Consider the following 19,398-nt stretch of genomic DNA (forward strand, 5'->3'; position numbering starts at 1 on the left):
GTTCCTAAACTTTTATAAAAAAATTGAAATTTGATTTTATTGAAAACTTTAATACATTTTGATGCATATACTTTAAAATTAAATGAATATATAATTTTTTGACTCAGTTACATTTTTTGACGTATAAAATACGTTTTCTAATAGATATTAAATTTTAGAAGTGAGTTGATATAGTCCTCTTAATGATGATTAATGAATTTTGAAATCCTTATACTCGAGTGTATGTGCCAACTTCATAAATTCAATATTGATCATGTCATACTTTAACCCACCACATATATTATAAAGTTTATAAATAAATGATTCATATGTTTGAAAATATTTATTTCAATTCTTTCGTCATAAAATGCAGGACATGCGTCAACCTATTATCCATAAAGATGATCGCATGATAGAAGCAGAAGATGATCCTCAAGTAAAACTCTTGAAGAAGTTAAACATGTTGAATAGAGAATGCACAATTATACGGTTTTGTTATCTGCCTAAGAACATGAAACCTGATTTGAAATTCATGTTACAAACTTAAGTGTTAATTTTTTTCATATCATTTACATAATTATATTAATACTAACCTATGTTTCTAATTTAATTAAAGTTGTAGGTAAGTATAAAACACAACCAATTCAAATATTTATAACCAAAGATTAGTTGCATATCAATTTATGATCTAGATACACGATTATTTTATTTATCATATTTATTATAATAAGTAAAAAGATTCATAGAATGTAACTATTACATCATATTTCAGATAAAAACAATTATTCGAGTTACAACTAGAAATGATTGAATAAATATAATAATATTTATATATACGAATATATTTTTCACATGTTAAAAATCACATCAAATAATCGTACTCTCAGATAAATAATGCTTTTGAATATTTTTTTTAACTCTAACCTCAAATTGACATCTCTATATATGAAATCGAAATTTTCTCCAAAGTAAAAAATAATAAGCGTCAAAATTCGTTTCTGTTAATAGATGCATAATGATGATAGGAAATGCAAACATTTGTAAAAAATCTTCGATACGATTGAATTATGCTTTTATATATTTTATTTTAAATTTGGTGTAATTTAGTCTTTAAATATATTATATTTTGGAGCTCTAATACAACGGAGTCACTTTTTAAGCAAATTAATAGGAATTATTACCTTACGAAAAATTTAATATGAAACTGGCAATCAGAACACGGTACACAACAAATTATCACAACACTACTTCCTTTTTTTTCTTTTCTTTTTTTATCGTCAATTATTAAAAACTCAACACCAAGGGCCTATTTATAGCCCATTAAACTCATCATTTCTTTTCATTGGACAAACTAAAACTAGTCAATCCTTCCCAGTAATTATATATAAAAAAGAATATGCTTCTTTTCATTTTTCTTTTTAACTTAACAAACAAATTCATTCAATAATCCTTTAAGGCATAGATTAATGGATTTTATATAATATAATCTAATTCACCAATGGCGGAACATTCTCTGTCAATGTTTCCATTTCCTACCATTTGTGCACTTATTAGAAAAGATACATTTGACATCTACTATATTTTATTTGACCACACAAAAAACTCTGACCTCATTTAAAGATGTCAAATTGATGTTGAAATTAAAAGCAAACATTTAAAAAAGTTGGTTAGTGATGTGAAAGCTGGTCATTTGGTCCGATCCAGTCCGATCCACCACGGGTTGATCACTTAGTGAGTCAATTCAACCTAACTCATTTATTAGCGAGTCAAAAAAATTCAAACTCGGTTCGACCCACCACAAATTGATGAATTAAACAGATTGACTCACTGACTAATTAGAGATTGACTCTAGAGATCATGTCAAGATCTCATGCAAGCGGCCCCACTTGACACTCATATAGGTGATTTCATCGAGTGTATACTGCAAATCATACACCACCCATAAGGGATATGAAAATAATTAGAAACTTTGTTTGAATACAAAGTTTAACCTCTCAATAATGCAATCCCTAACACTTTCACACACACCATAGGAATGGACATATTTGATTTAAAATCAAATTAGTGCTATCAGAACTAACAAGTGACTTGTTTTTACCCATATGAACCTTATTCATGGGATCTCCAATAACAAAGGTTGGGTTACCATCACTTGTTTGTTTGCTAGTGGGTTAAGTTTTATTCCTCTCGATGTTTCTAAAATCATATTTCTTCCCAAGGGTTTTGTCAGAGGATCTGCTAGATTTCATTTTGACTTCACATAATCAATAGAAATAATTCCACTCATTAGCAGCTACTTCATCAAATTGTGTCTCAATTGTATATGTCTATTCTTTCCATTGTAATTCTTGTTTTTCAGCTATAGCTATTGTCGATTGACAATCATAGTGTATTGATACCGATGAGGTTGGTTTCATTCCTAGTGGAATGTTCGCTAAGAAGTTTTTTAATCACTCAGCCTCATTACCAACCATCTCAAGAGCAACAAACTCAGATTCCATTGTTGATCTTGCAATAATTGTTTGCTTGGTTGATCTCCATGTAATTGCACCACCTCCAAGTGTGAATACATAACCGCTAGTGGATTTTGTTCCATCTGAATCAGAGATCCAGTTTGCATCATTATACCCTTCTAGTACAGCGGTAAATCCACTATACTCAATGACATAATCCATTGAACCTTTTAAGTATCTCATAAGCTTAGTAAGTGCATCCTAATGTTCTTGATTTGGACATTGAGTGTACCTACTCAGTCTAGTATGGCATAAGCAGTATCAGGTCTAGAAAAGCTCATTAAGCTCTCAATTATCTGGGCATGAGGTTGAGATAATGATTCTCATCTATTTTTCATTAATTTAGATTTAGCATCATAAGGGGTACTCACGGGTTTGAAATCATAATACCCAAACTTCTTAAGAAGTTTCTTAATGTATTTTTCTTGGGATAGTAATATACTATCTCCCTTCCTTATGATTCTAACACCTAAAATTACATTGGCTTCACCCATGTCTTTTATTTCAAAGTTCGATCCTAGAAACAATTTAGTTCTAACAACAATCTCATTGCATGTACCAAAAATTAACATATCATCCACATACAGACATATAATGACGCAATTACCATTTTCAAATTTAGAGTACACACATTTATCAGCATTATTAGGTGAAAAATGAAAGTTGTTTCTTCAAGTAATTAAGTAAAATTACCTATACCCCCACAATTTTAAAATATTTAAGATTGGTAAACGAGAAAAATACTTGGTTGTGCTTCTCTCATTTGTAGGTAAAGTATATGAAAAATTACTCAAGTACCTAGCCTCATCTTCTTATTTCTTTTTCTTTCTCTAGAGAGAAATCTTCTACACCTTTCCTCAAACATTACAACGGCACGACACATGAAAATTAGGATTCATCATCCTAACTCCAAAGAACTCCAAGTTGTCGCCTTGTTTCCCTCTTCTTCATCCTCATTCACGGTCCCTACAAATGCTATCAGAAGCCACCGTTGCTGCGAGTACCTTGCCAGCCTCCGAAAGTTCTGTCTAGAGAAGACCTCGACTTTTGACACATCCGAAAGTGATTTCGCAAAGGACCGTCTGAGTTTCGGAAACAATGGTTTGACTCTCCAAAGGCATGTTGTTGATGTCAGCCCTAAGTCCTTAAGATTGTTGTAAAAGCTGACAATAAAAGAATAAAGATCACAAACAAAGGATTTCCTGAGGCGTGTAGATTACTGTCCTTAAGGACTTATCCGCGGTGTATTGCGCAAGCCCACCAGGATACAATAGGAACTTCTCAAAATTTTTAAGGATATCAACACTAGTAAGGATCTCTATAAAAAGAATAAAATAAAATCTAAAATATTTTTAGGAAAAGAAGAAAAAAGAAAGAATGAAACCAAGAAAAGAGAGAATGAGACAAGAGTAATTTCTGATCATATGTTTTGAAGTGAAAGAAATGCTCTATTTATAGAGTTCATGGATCAAGCCATGATCCAACTAGAAGTGAAAACCATTTTTTTATTAATAAAGAACCGTGCAATCTTGTGGAAGCCACGCTCTGCAACGTTAGCATTTGCTTGCGGAAAAGGGAAACAGAAACAAAACTTAGTCAAACCTTTATTTGCAATATAATAAACGTATAAGTTTGACAGTAAATACATTGATAATGTACAAAAAGTGTGTATGGAAATATTTAGAAAATACTATTTATGTTTTCTAGTATAATTAAATAAAAAATATTTATGCAGTTAAAAAGCATTTTAAATATGTATATATATAATCCATTAATCTATGCCATAAAGGGCGAGTACAATACTTTATAAAGTTTCAATGTACAAAAGGGTAAAAAATGGGACAGACGGAGCAACATTACCGTTCATAAGAAGGAATCACTTTTTAAGCAAATTAATGGATGCTTTCAATGTAACGTCTTGTACTAAATGAGGAAGCCGAAAAGCAAAACTTTGTGGACTATAAATAGGGCCATGGTATTTTATAATTTTATAATTTTATAATAATATGATGTTAGTAGAAGAATTTTAGAACATAAATATATTGATCTGTTTCTACGTTGATAATTAGATGAAATCGAAAAAAATGATAATAATAGAGTAAGAATACTATTAAATGAATTTGTTTGTCAAGTTTTAGTTTTGTTAAATGAAAATAAATGATGAAGAGCAAAAGTTAGTGGGCTATAAATAGGGCATTGGTGTTGAGTTGTTAATAATTGAGAATCAAAAAGAAAAAGTAAGAAAGTGGTGTTGTGATAATGGGTTTGATGAAATATGTTTTGGCAGTCTTCCTCTCTCTGAGTCTGCTATCAGTCTCAATGGTGAGGTCTCAAAGGCTTCGGGCATGTCCTATAAATATAGATGAGTTCAGTGCATGTACGAGTTTGTTGAATGCTTCAGTGTCTGCTGGACTTCTCCCACTCTGCTTTCCTGGATGCTGCTTCCTCCTTAAGGACTTGAAAGGTTTTCAAGATACAGATTGCCTTAGAACTGCCATAAACACTGGGGTCATTGTCCCCCCCACGTCCCTTCCCCGTGGTCGTGTTGATCTTGTCATAGACATAATTATTGATATATGTCGATGGACAGACACTATTTGACATGATTTTTATAATAGAAAACTAAAAGTGTGTCGAACATCTTATCCCGCTGCCAGTCACATATCCCTGTGTTCTTTTCCTTTTTCTTTTTTTTACACTCCTTCTTCCACACAGTTCCACCGTTGGATCAAGGACTACCTACCATCTTTCCTTTCTTCCTGTTTAAATAAAATGTTTATGTGACTTCTCATTATTTACTTTCTCTTTCCTTCTTTTATCTCATTATATATAACATACCTTATCACACACTAATCATAACATCATTCATTAACTCTAACAAAACTACCATATTTTTACTTTACGCTCACTCTTCCTAATATATATATATTTAACCTACACAAACAAACACATGTCTATTTATTACACGGGACTGCTTCGATACAATGTTTTCACAATTCCAATTCACTCTATGTTGTTTTGCCTTATGCAACATTGTGCTAAGATTACACAAAATATATTCATAATGTATAAAAAGAGTTACGAAAATATTTGGGAAATTCTGTTTATGTTTTCTAATATAATATTTAATTAAAAGATATTTATACAAGAAAACAAGTTATTTTTAACATATTTTTATTGAATGATCAACCTTAAATGATCAACCTTTTTGAATGCCTGTTTTCAATTCCAATATTAATTTGAGGTCAACAGTAAACAATAATAGACCTCAAAAGTTATTTTTATGGTAGTAAATGCACAATGATATATTTGTTGTTTGAATTATGTTTTTAAATTTGGAGTAATAATATATATATATATATATATATATATATATATATATATATATATATATATATATATATATATATATATATATATATATATATATATGTGTGTGTGTTTGAAAATCTTTTGTACCAAATTTTAGTTGATAAAAAAAATTCTTATTCATAGAAAAACATACTTTAAACACAAAGGTATTTTAATAAATTTTATTTTTAATTTATCTTTCTTATATCTCAAGTTCCCATACACAATAAAGATGAAATTGAAATATAATACAACATAATTACATCTTCACAACCAATCATTTCCCCAATTTAATTCATCTTCACAACCAAACAAATACAACAAGAATCCATAAATCCAATCACATTCTTAACCCTAAATATAGCTAACAAAAAGATTAAAATCTAAAACCCTAAAAATAAAAATAAAAAATCCTAATTCTTAATCCTTACAAACCAAACCAATTCTTTTCACTTGTGCTCGAAATTAGGGATAGGAGGAGTGAGTAGGAGGAACGTGACAACGTGAGAGGCGACAACGGCAATGACAATGCAAGAGACGACAAAGCGAGAAGCGACGACGTCAGCGGCACGTGAGGGGGCGGGGAGACACGGCCTACGAAGCGACGACTTTGACACGCGTGCCCTTGGACGTAGAGGCGAGAAGATCTCGTAGGAAGATGAAGGTGGAGGGCGCGAGCAACAGACAACACTTCCCATCAGAATTGAACGTAAAGGTGGGGAGATCTCTCTACGTGAAAACGATGGTGGAAGGCAAGAGCATGTGTGGGAGACACACAACTAATAGGATGGAAGGGGCTCGTTGTGGTTGGACATGAGCAAGAATGGAGAAAGGAAGAAATTTCTCACTGTGGGAGAAAATGAAGAAAGAAGTGTTTTATGTTTTGAGTATACAAAGGAGAGCATATGTTCTGTGGAAAAAAAAAGTTGTCATTTAGGTTAAACATATATTTAGGTCTGCTCGAAAATTAACAGATATGAAATTAAAGTCTTGTTGTATTCGAAGAGACTTAAAGTATTAATTTCAGTATGTTGAAAAACTCATATACAAAATTTAAGTTGGTTTGTATTTTAACACACTTTAAACCAAAACTTAAGTCTCTTATGAGATTAATAGATTTAAAATATGGATTTTTATTTTAAAAAATGTCATCGCGCATTTATTAAGTCTATTATTTTGAAAACAAACTTAAATTGAGAGACTTAAAAGACTATTTTTTTTAGATGTTATTAGACATCAAGTTTGAAGATAGATCAACAATCGGATAAGGAAGATCAGAAGGTGGAGCCACAAACAAGCATTCCAAAAATAAAAATTGTAAGACCTGTGAAAAATATTCATCTTAATACATAGTAGTATTTTTCTCTTAGTATTATTATTGGTAATAATAATTTTTATCGGTAGAAAATATGATTAATAAGAAAATCATGGTAAGAAAAATAAAAATTTAGGATAGCTAATTAAAATGATGGGTTCAAATTTGTGCAAAACCTATTTCTACAATTTATTTGAGGGTTTTATAAGAAAAATAAATAAATTAAAAAAGATAAAGAAAAAGAAAAATTAAATAGTCACCAAATGGATAAGTCATCCACGGTGGTGCCAAGAATAACAAGATAAGTTTTGGTGATGGTGGGATTAGAATATTATTTTTTCATAAAATAATAATAATAAATTGAATAGTAAAATTTTTTGGCTATAGAGGACCGGGGGAGTTCTACATATACTAGTAAAAAAATGGTTTTTTAACGCGACTAATACGTCTCGGTTTACACAAACTCGAAGTATTTAAATTTATAGGCCTCGGTTCAATAGGAACCGATGCATAATAGTCATATTATCTCGGTTAGAAACCACCCAAAGCGTATAATCTGCGTATAGGCATCGATCGGAGGAAGGAATCGAGGCAGTAGAAATGTATTACTTCGGTTAAGGGTATAACCGAGTCAGTATATGTATTACTTCATTGCTTCCAATGCCTTTGCGAGACATTTCCATTCTCGCAGCATAGCCTCTCTTGAAACCCTATCTTCGGCCTCTGCTAGGGTTCATCATCACTCACCCAGTTTTCTCCATTTTTGGCCGTTTAAACCACTGATTTCTTTCATTCCTACCGGTTGAATGCATCATGCCTCTGAACTCATCAATTGAAACTTCGATTAACACCATTTTCATCCTTCTCGCACCTTTTCCTTCATTTTTTACCGAACAAAACACTTTCTCGTTCCATTTCACCGATTCAATCGGTGAATCCTTCTCTTTCCTCCATTGCAGTAGCTTGCGCTCCAGCGAGGATGACAATGGTGGTCGGCGTCGAAAGCAGAAGGGAGGCGTGATGGTAGAGACGAGTACTGCGACAACGATGATGGGAGGCTCGTCGATCTAAGGCGTTTGGCAAGCAGAGAAGACGGTGTCGATGGTGCCACGGTGCGAAGAGAAGAGTTGAACGGAGTTCCTTGATTTAGGGTTTTACGACGCGATTTGGAGTTATGGGGAAACAGTTTGATTTAGGGTTTGATGACACCGGTGCTCTGTGGTACAAAGGAGAGAGAGAGAGATTGGTGGAGTCGTAGTGGTTCGGTGCGAAGGACAGAGAGAGAGATTGGGGGAAATATTGCAGGTTGTGCGAAGGAGAGAGAGAGCTCTCGCGGTGGTTATGTGGTGGTCCGGTAAAGGTGGTCCGATGAATGGAGTGTTGAAGATTGGTGGAGTCACCACTAGTGCATAAAGGACTTTAGACGTATGTTATTTTAGTGGAATAGTTGTGCTTAAATGATTAATTTGAATAAGACTTGTGATAATTGACTTTATCGGGTTTGAGAATTAAAGAAACTTAAAATGTAATTTTAGTTGCATAAATTATTCTGGATAGTCTAATGTTTGTTTATACAATTGGAATTAATGTTTGAATTGTAATCCTGAAAAGAAAAAAAAGGCTAAAGTACAATTAGAGGAAATTTCTAGACTTCTGTGCAATTTTGAATAAAATAAAAAAGATTGAAATGTAATTTTGGATAAGTTTAAATCTGTTAGATATTTTAAAAGATGATTTGGAATTAAATTAAGTGGATTGGTGAGTCCACCAACTCGGCTTACCACGAATTTAATCCAAGTCCTAATAAGCGGAATTGAAAACTAATTCAAATAAAAATTTACATTTTTTTTAACCCAATCCAACTCAAACCTATGATGAACGAGGGTAATCCAATTATTAGAACTCATTTTAAGAAACAACGTTAACTTTGAGCTACCATAAAAAAAGAAAACCTACAAACCTCTTTTTCTCTCTCCTCTGGTACTCTATTTCTTTGTCAGATGTTAATGTTTATGTTTGCATTTTTTTCTTATTAAAATACTACACCTACCAACCAAGAATATGTTGTCATTTAATTAAGATGAGGTATATTTTAATAAAAACTAATTTAAACTAATATTTTAATTTTTGTAAATCCTGGAACTCACACTTTTGAGCTGTCTGTTAGTTTTATTTTAATTTAGTTTTTCTTTTGGAGTTTAAATACTTAAAAACAGCGAACATTATGTATTACATGTCACGTGATATATTTATACTATGGTATGTATTACATGTTATGTTACTGTATATATTATACAGTAAATTCTAAATCTTAAATTATATTTTTTAAACTTAAATTATATTTTATAAATCTAAACCTTAAATACTAATACACAAATATTTTTAAAATAATTTTTTTTGAAATAATGCGTGACATATATCTGATAGTAAATTATTTAAATGATGTTATAAAAGATATTAAATTGAAAAAAATTAAAACTAAATTAAAAAATAAATATTAAAATTGAATTAAACATGTTTAACAAAAAAGACAAAATTAATATTTAAGTCTTTCCATTTATTATATACATAATTTTAAAATATCATTAAATTCTTAAAAAATTATTATACAATATAATTTTTTTAAAATTAAATATAAAACAATACAACACTGCTATTATACTGGAGAAATAAAAACAAAGAAACTGATTATTTTGAAGAAAAATGTTATTATGGATACACCATTTTTTACTTTTTATTTTCCTTTTTTAATGAAGTTGTATAGATTTCATTTTGTTCACTTCTTTTACCTTAAAACTTTATTTATTTCATTTAAGCATAAAAATATTATTTCAATTATTTGATTAATAAATTAAAATTTGAATATGAAAATATTATCACTATGCTTCAAAATATTCATATATATATATATATATATATATATATATATGTGTGTGTGATTTGCTAACGCGCGTACGTTGCCTGTTTTTCAGTTAGTACATTTTAACAATGTGTACTGGGTTTTAGTAGACAAAAATACTCTTATATATCGTGGATTCTAAGTTTTAACGTTAAGGCTATTTTAATAATTTTCATTCTCAAAACTAAAAAAAATCTCAAACCCTTACTCACCTCTTTCATTCCTCTAAATCATTTCTCTTTCATCTCTCTCATTCCAACATTTTTTTCTGTCCTAACTCCAACTGAAAAAAAAATCAGAAACACTCGTTGTTAAACAATTTATTACAAAAAATGATTTTATAATAAGTTTTCATTTTATAATTTGTCTTATATAATTTTATCTATTTTTCACAAGCATAATGACATATGAAAGAGTTGGTAATTGGCCTGGAAAAGAAATCAGAAACACTCGTTGTTAAACAATTTCTTACAAAAAATGATTTGTTAATGAGTTTTCATTTTATAATTTTTGTCTTATCTAATTTTATCTAATTTTCACATGCATAATGACATCCAAAGAAATTAGTAATTCGCATGGAAAAAATCAGAAACACTCGCGATTAAACAATTTCTTAAATAAATGTTTTTATAATGAACTTTCATTTTATAATTTTTATCTTATCTACTTTTATCTAATTTTAAAGGCATAATGACATATGAAATAAGTGGTAATTAGCCTAGAGGGTTTTGTTTAGGGATGATGATTCAACATTTGCAGATGGTGAGATTAGAGAGGTTAGTGAAGATGATGAAATTGAAGAGATATTGAATGAAACTTTGCCTAAAGGCGAATATGTCAATGACTCAATTCTTTGCAAAGACAAATTGTTTAAGGGCGAATGTTTTTTATTTTTTCACTTGGGGCTACAGTAAGGTGACAAAGAAAAGGTGACAAAGAAAATGTTAGAGTGAGAGATGTCAAAGAGAAAAGGTTGAGAGAAATGAGGGAAGTGAAGGGTTTGGGAGCTTCTTGTTTTTTTAGTTTTGGGAATAAAATTATTCAAATATCCTTAACCTTAAAACTTAGAATTTATGATATATAAGAATATTTTTGTCTACTAAAACCCCGTATACATTCCTAAAATGTACCAATTGAAAAACATGCGTACACACGTTAATAAATCCATATATATATATATATATATATATATATATATATATATATATATATATATATATATATATATATATATATATATATATATTCGAGCTTCTATTTGTTTAAGAGCTCTAACAGATTGAGAAGGAATAACCCAATTAATGGTTGGTTTCAATGTAACGTCTTGTATATTACTGTACCAAAAAGCGATTCATTCATTATCAAAGTCGCAGGTAGCACACGCCACACAATATAATTCATGAATGTTTACACGTGAATCACTATTTGCAAAAGTCGCAGACAGATGCGTGGATAAATGAGTCATTTGAAAATGAGTCATTTTTTAATCTTGTCTCAAGTAAAGGTATTTTCAATGAAAATATATATTTACTATATAATATTTCTTTTAAGTACATCCCCAACAGATAATATCAAATTAACATGCTTAATTACACGCTTTGTGATGAGACAGGAGTAACCAAAAGAGAAGGACCTGATTCTCAGGCCACTGCAACTGATTTCATAATATTACAAAGAAAAATAAAATTAATTCCTATGACTTTGGAACCAATTCCAATGAAAGAAAGATATAGTTGTTTTGGTTTTACTTTTTGTTAATAATAATAATAACAATAATAATAATAATAATAAATAATAATAATAGTTATTGGAAGTCTCATGTTGACTTAAAATAAGATCAATTTATAGTTTATAAGTGGATGCAAACCTTATTTTAATTTTGTGGGGTTGAATTAGACTTAAAATCCACTTTTAATATGATATCAAAGTCATAATTAAAATCTATCCTAACAATATTTGTTTTTTGTTAGATATATTATTCTTACATATCGGTTATGTGAACTTGAGTTAGTAGGCAAGTACACTTCTAAGAATAATAAATAAGAAAAATAAGCAATAATAATAATAAAAATAATTTTACTTTGTTTACTTTTACCCAGACATGATTTTCTTTCATGAATTCACGAATGCATTTTACTCTGATCAGATAATTTTCTTTCAATAATACCTTCCCAGTTGGGTTGTCTTCACCTACTTACATATTAGATTTTTCTGCGTTTTCTTTTACCTTATGCGAAAATGGCCAAAATAATAAACCCATTTTAAAGTTTCACAGAAATTGAATTTCTAAAAGTTAATTAAGAGACTAAATATAAAGTTTATGTTTTTGCGAAATCGAATATATATGTAAAGTTACCTTCTCACGACTTTTTCATTATTCTAAAAAATTCTCTAATTATCAAGTCAGTATTTGGTTAAAGATTATGATAAAAAATCTAAATAAAATGCAAAAGTAAAATTAAAATACAATTAAAATAATATTTTTAGTTTATAGCAACATTTGATATATGTTACTATACTAACAAATATCTAATGTTCTCTCATTTTAGTTTGAAATAACATCAATTGGATATTGCTTTTATTTTGTTGTGGTAAGTAAGCATTGCTAAGGGACGTTAGACTTTTAAATGACCAACATTATTGAATATTTATTTTGATGTCACTTTAACATTTTCATATAATTTTTGTTTTCTAACGTTAAAAGTAAAAAATAATAGAGGTCAAGAACCATTTAAATACACAATGATTGTAGGAAATCAAACATTTTAAGAGAATCCTCCGATATTGTTGACTTATATTTTTATTCATTTTATTTTAAATTGGGAGCAATTTAGTTCGATTATATATATATATAATCCGTTAATCTATGCCTTAAAGGGGGTGGGGTCTAATTTTACCCCACTAGTTGGGCTATACCATAAAATTTATACATACATACATATATACATACATACATATATATATATATATATATATATATATATATATATATATATATATATATATATATATATATATATATATATATATATATATATATATTAGCTTTTACGTGTTTAGGAGCTCTAATACATGAAAAGGAGTCACTTTTTAAGCGAATTAATAGAAATTAATACCTTAAGAGAAAAACTCGTTATGAAACTGGCAGAACACGGCACACGACATAATTAATAACTAAGTTAAGTTTATGATAAATTTGAGAACCTTTTAGTCAAATTTTTGTGATGTATTGAGTAATTGAAAAAAATAAATGTTTTAATTGAGTATTTATTATTTATTTTTTAAAATTAAGTGATATGTTTATTATTTTATCTAATTATTGTAATACGGTATTTTATAATTTGATAATAATATGATGTTAATTGAAGAAATTTACAGCATAAATATACTGATATGTTTCAACAATAATAAGATGAAATTGAAAAGAAATTATCTGAATAAAGTAAGAATAAAAAGACTATTGAATGAATTTGTTTGATAAGTTAAAAAAATTTGAAAAGAAGTATATTCTTTAATATATAGTTAATGGGAAGCATTGACTAGTTTTAGTTTGGTTAAATGAAAATAAATGATGAAAAGCAAAAGCATAAGTTTGTGGGCTATAAATATTTACATAATGGAGATAAAAATTTCACCTACGTCAAAATTGCTTATGGCCAAACATTTACATAAAACTCTTAGTACAAAATTGTAAGAATTATTGAAAGAAATTTATAAATATGACATAATGGAGATTAAAAAAAATGTGTTGTAGATTCTCGGATTACTAAGTATAGATATAACTCGCACGGAATTTAAGTATACATTATTGGAGAGTTGTATTGAAAGGATGGTAGAATAGTGTTGTTTTTGCAACAAAACAAAAGACATGAACACAGAAGGAGATCTTAGAAATCAAGTTTAAAGGCGGATCAAGTATTCCAAAAATAAAAATACAACCTAAAGAATCGCAAAAAAAGACCTACATGCTTTCAACACAATGTTTTGAAAATTCCAATTCATTCTATATGTTTTGTTTTTGCCTTATACAACATCTGTGTTAAGATTAAAGAAAATAGATTGATAATGTAGAAAAAGAGTGTATGAATTGGGAAATTTGTTTATGTTTTTTAATATAATTAAATAAAAAATATTTATGCAAAGAGTTATTTTTAACATATTTTTAAATCTCAAACTAAATTAGCCATTTTAAAAAATCCTAATTAAAATAATATTTTAAAGTATAAAACTCAAATAAAAATAAATAAATTTAGAGACTAAATGAGGGTACAAATTTACAAACATTATTTAATAAGATAGCTTAAGAGTATTAGACAACATTTGTAATTTGTTTCAAATATTATTCTTTTCAGTCGATAAAAAATTATGGAGAATTAATTTAAAATAATTAATTCAAAATATTGAGCTTAAATTTGAATTATTTTAAGAGAAAAATAAAATAAAAAATTATGATTTTTTTGTAATGTAATTTTAAATGAAATTTATTATTATTATTTATGAATTATATAAAGTTTTCATTATAAAATAAGATGTTAATTCAAGATCTAATATTGAGGCTGAGTAGATTGAGTATTGAGAATAACCAAGTACTGAGGTGGAGTAGGCCAAATACTAAAGCTGGCCTATTGAGACCAAGTAAGCTGAGTAATAAGAAAAGCCGTGAGTGATGATTCCTCCACTATCCCATCTTCTTCTTACACCTCTCCAATTTTTTTAAAATTCTAAATTTATCTTTTTTACTTTTTACTTTTACTAATTATGGGGTTTGCTATTTATTTTTCAGTTGGTACATTTTAGCGATGTGTATCGGATTTTAGTAGACAAAAATATTTCGGATTCTAAGTTTTAAGATTAAAGGTATTTTAATAATTTTTAAGTGAAAACATTTTAAATAAATACATATTTTTATTCAATTTATTGTAACTTATTGGAGACAGCAAATGTAGATAAAACAATTCACCTACGTCAAAATTGCTTATGTCCAAACATTTTCATAAAAGACTTTGTACAAAATGGTGAGAAAATTTTGTAAGAATTATTGGAAGAAATTTATAAATATGACATAATGGATATTCAGAAAAAATATGTGTTGGAGTTTCTTGGATTATTAAGGATAGATATAAAACTCACACGGAGTTTAAGAACATAGAACTTTGTATACATTTAAGGAAAATTGTATTGAAAGAATGGTAGAATAATGTTGTTCTTGCAACAAAACAAAATACATGAAGTCAGAAGGAGATGTTATTATTAGACATCAAGTTTGAAGACGGATCAACTATAGGATAAGAAAGATCATAAACAAGCATACCAAAAATAAAATTACAATCTAAATGGCAACAAAATTCCTGTATTGGTTTAACACAAAGTTTTGAAAATTCCAAATTTTGCCTTATACAACATATGTGCTAAGATTACAGAAAATATATTGATAATGTGTGTGTATGAAAATATTTGGAAAATTCTATTTATTTTTTCTAGTATAAGTAAATAAAAAATATTTATGCAGTTAAAAAACATTTTAAATATGTATATATAAATATATAATCCATTAATCTAAGCCATAAGGGGTGGGGTCTAATTTTACCACACTAGTTGGGGTATACAATAAAACGAATAATCATTGAAGGAGTCACTTTTTAAGAAAATTAATAAGAATTATTACCTTACGAAAAAGTCGTTATGAAACTGGCAGTGAGAACACGGCACACAACATAATTAATAATTAAGTTAAGCTTATGATAAATTGGACTTTTTAGTTAATTTTTAGGTGAATTAACTATTTAAGAAAAAATATTTTAATTAAATATTTATTTTTGAAATTAAAGGATATGATTATTATTTTATTTAATTATTGTAATATGGTATTTTATAATTTTATAATAATACGATGTTAGAAGAAGAAATTCACAACATAAATATATTGATATGTTTCTACAATAATTAGATGAAATCGAAAAAAAGATGTGATAATAGAGCAAAATAAAAGGAGTATTGAATGAATTTGTTTGTTAAGTAAAAAAAATGAAAAGAAGTATTAATTTTTATAATTAAGGGAAAGGGTTATCTAGTTTTAGTTTTGGTAAGTTAAATGAAGCCGAAAAGCAGAAGTCAGTGGGCTATAAATATGGTGTGGAGTTGTTAATGATTGAGAATCAAAAAGAAAAGTAAGGAAGTAGTGTTGTGATAATGGGTTTGATGAAATGTGTTTTGGCAGTCTTCCTCTCCCTGAGTCTGGTATCAGTCTCAATGGTGAGGTCTCAGAGGACTCGATGTGCTCTAGATAGAGATGGGTTGAATGAGTTGAATACATGTCGAAGTTTGTTGGATTTGGAGGATGTTATAATGGGTGGTTCAGCAGCCCCAACCCCCTCTTCTTCCTGCTGCTCCATCCTTCGCTCGTTGGAGAATCCTTCCCAACCTGGTGAGTGCCTTATCGATGCCTTCCTAAGGGGCACCTTTAAGCTCCCCACGTCCTTTCCCGCTATTCCTGCCATAAACATCATTCTTACTGTCTGTAACCTCACCAGGGCTTGATCTCATCCCCGCTGCCAGTCACATATCCCAATGTTTCTTTTCTTCTTCTTTTACACTCCTTCTTCCACCCTTGGATCAAGGTTTACTTACCATCTTTCCTTTCTTCCATCTTCAACCTTTTTCATACTTTAAATAAAATGTTTATGTGACTTCTTCTATCCTTCTTTTATGATGTCCTTATATAATATATATATGTGATCAAATATATCAGTTTCTGCTTTCTTCTTCTTCTTTTACTTTCTACTATCACGTCTTTTCAATTACAATATCAATCACCAAACCAATTACATTTTTTTATTCAATTTATTCTAACTTATTCGACACAGCAAATCTAGATAAAACAATTCACCTACGTCAAAATTGCTTATGTCTAAACATTTGCATTAAAGTTTTCGTACAAAATGGTCACAAAAATTTGTAAGAATTATCGGATGAAATTTATAAATATGACATAATGAATATTCAGAAAAAATATGTGTTGGAGGAGATTTTTGGATTACTAAGGATAGATAGAACTCACACGGAGTTTAAGTAACAGAACTTTGTGTATACATTTATGAGAATTGTAATGAAAGGATGTAGAATAGTGTAATTTTAAAAATTTATGATTTCTTTGTAATGTAATTTTAAAGTACATTTATTATTATTATTTATGAATTATTTAAAATTTTCATTATTAACGTATATAAGATGTTAATTAACGATATATTATTAAGACTGAGTAGGTTGAGTACTAAGTCTGAATAGGCCGAATATCGAAAATGACTTCTTAAAACCATGTAGTGAAGAGGTTGGCCTAAGTAATCTCAGTACTAAGACTCACCTCTTAAAGTTGAGTACTAACCAATCAGGTAGGTCAAATATTGAAGTTGATCTCTAACAATTGAGTATGAGGCCAAATGAGTCAAATAGTGAGACTAACCTCTTAACACTAAAGATATTTAATTAATACACAAATTAACTTATTTAATAAAATATCAATAAAAAACCATTGTAAGTAACATAGTTGAATTGTTTGCTGCCATGGATTTGTTTGTATGCCACCATTAAAAAGCAAAATGAGACGAAATTGAAAAAGAAACATGAAGAATAGTAGAGTGTTACCTATTTTTACGAGTATTGTCTCAAAAGTTAGCTTTTATAGTTTGGAGGGAAAGTATGACTTGTGATTGTGGGAACAAGCATTAAGGCAAAATATACTTATAAATGTCACCCATTCCACCTAAGCTTTTGAAAATACCAACATAAAAAATTATGGATGACATTTTTATAATTAAAATCACAACATTGAGGTTGGTCCGTGTAACATGTCAATAGACAAATTGACGTCAACTCCCCATTTAACTGAAGTCAAGTGACATTAAATTGACCTAATCTCGACATCAACAAGCATAATGACATCGACCGTTCTCCAGTTTGATACCAAATCTATTTTAAAAACATAAACGAAACCACACGAGTCTATTTTGGATTTCATTGTTTATAATGTTTCCAATTTAATATAATGTTTCCAATTTAATTAAAATTGTGGATAATCACAAAGCATAACAAATTCAAGTATTTATATCTAAAATTGGAATTTATTAATCTTAAAGTTATTTATTTTTGCATATAATTGTTTGATTTTGATATGTGATTATTTTATTTGTCATATGTTTAGTTTAATAAACAGGAATATTCATGAGAATACTTCATGGATAAAAACAATTATTCAAGCTGTAATTAGATAGATAATTGGACAAAAGTAACAATATATATAACTTTATCGTATTAGAATTCACATCAAACTCGGTTAAGGGAAGTTGTACTCTGAAATAAATAACGTTCTTAAATATCTTTTTTTAACTCTAACATCAATTTCACTTGTCTGGATTGAAATTTTTTCTGACGTCAAAAATTATAAACGTCAAAAGTCATTTTTGTTAATAAATACTAATATGATATAGTAGGAAATGGAAACATATTTGTAAAAAATCTCCGATATTCTTGAATTATGTTTTTATATATTTTATTTTAAATTTGGTCTAATTAAGTCTATATATATATAACCCATTATTGAATTTTACCACTCTAGTTGGCCTATACAATAAAATGAATAATTATGGGAAGGAGCTTTAATAATACAACATTTTTTAAGCAAATTAATAGGAATTACTACCTTACGAAAAACTCGTTATGAAACTGGCGATCAGAACACGGCACACAACATAATTTATAATTAAGTTAAGTTTATGATAAATTTGAGAATGTAACATCCAAAAATACAGGTTAAAACCATATAATAACAACATCATAATTTAATAATATTACAAATCAGTTTTTAAAAAAAAAAAATAGAATGTACAAGCAACTTTGTGACCGTGACTTACAATGCCAACTTTAGAGGGAGTGACGCCGAGGGGGACTGATGGACACAAGCAGTAATAGCGAGAGCGAATGAGAGCCCGAGGGAGTGATTACAAAAGGGACTCACGGCGAGACGACGGCATGGACTGTCGAAGACGGAGAGTAATGGTGAGAAGGGACTCAGGCAAGATGGGTGAAGCCAACAACAGTGAATGACATACTAAGCTGAGAGTGAACGAGAGTGAAGGCAACAAGAAGGATTGAACTGAGAGTGAGCAAGAGGGAGTCAGACTTGGGGTTTGTATATCAGTTAGTGAGCTCGGAAGACTTCGTATATCTCTGGAGAAGGTGCGGCAATCTCTTGATAAGAAAGGAGAAGAAATCGTTATAGGGTTCATACTTTGAGAGAACTTAGAGTAGTGACTAAGATTATTCATAAATTTTGAATGGAATTTGTA

The sequence above is a fragment of the Vigna angularis genome, chromosome 4 (genome assembly GCF_016808095.1).
Source record: "Vigna angularis cultivar LongXiaoDou No.4 chromosome 4, ASM1680809v1, whole genome shotgun sequence".
Classification (NCBI taxonomy): Eukaryota; Viridiplantae; Streptophyta; class Magnoliopsida; order Fabales; family Fabaceae; genus Vigna; species Vigna angularis.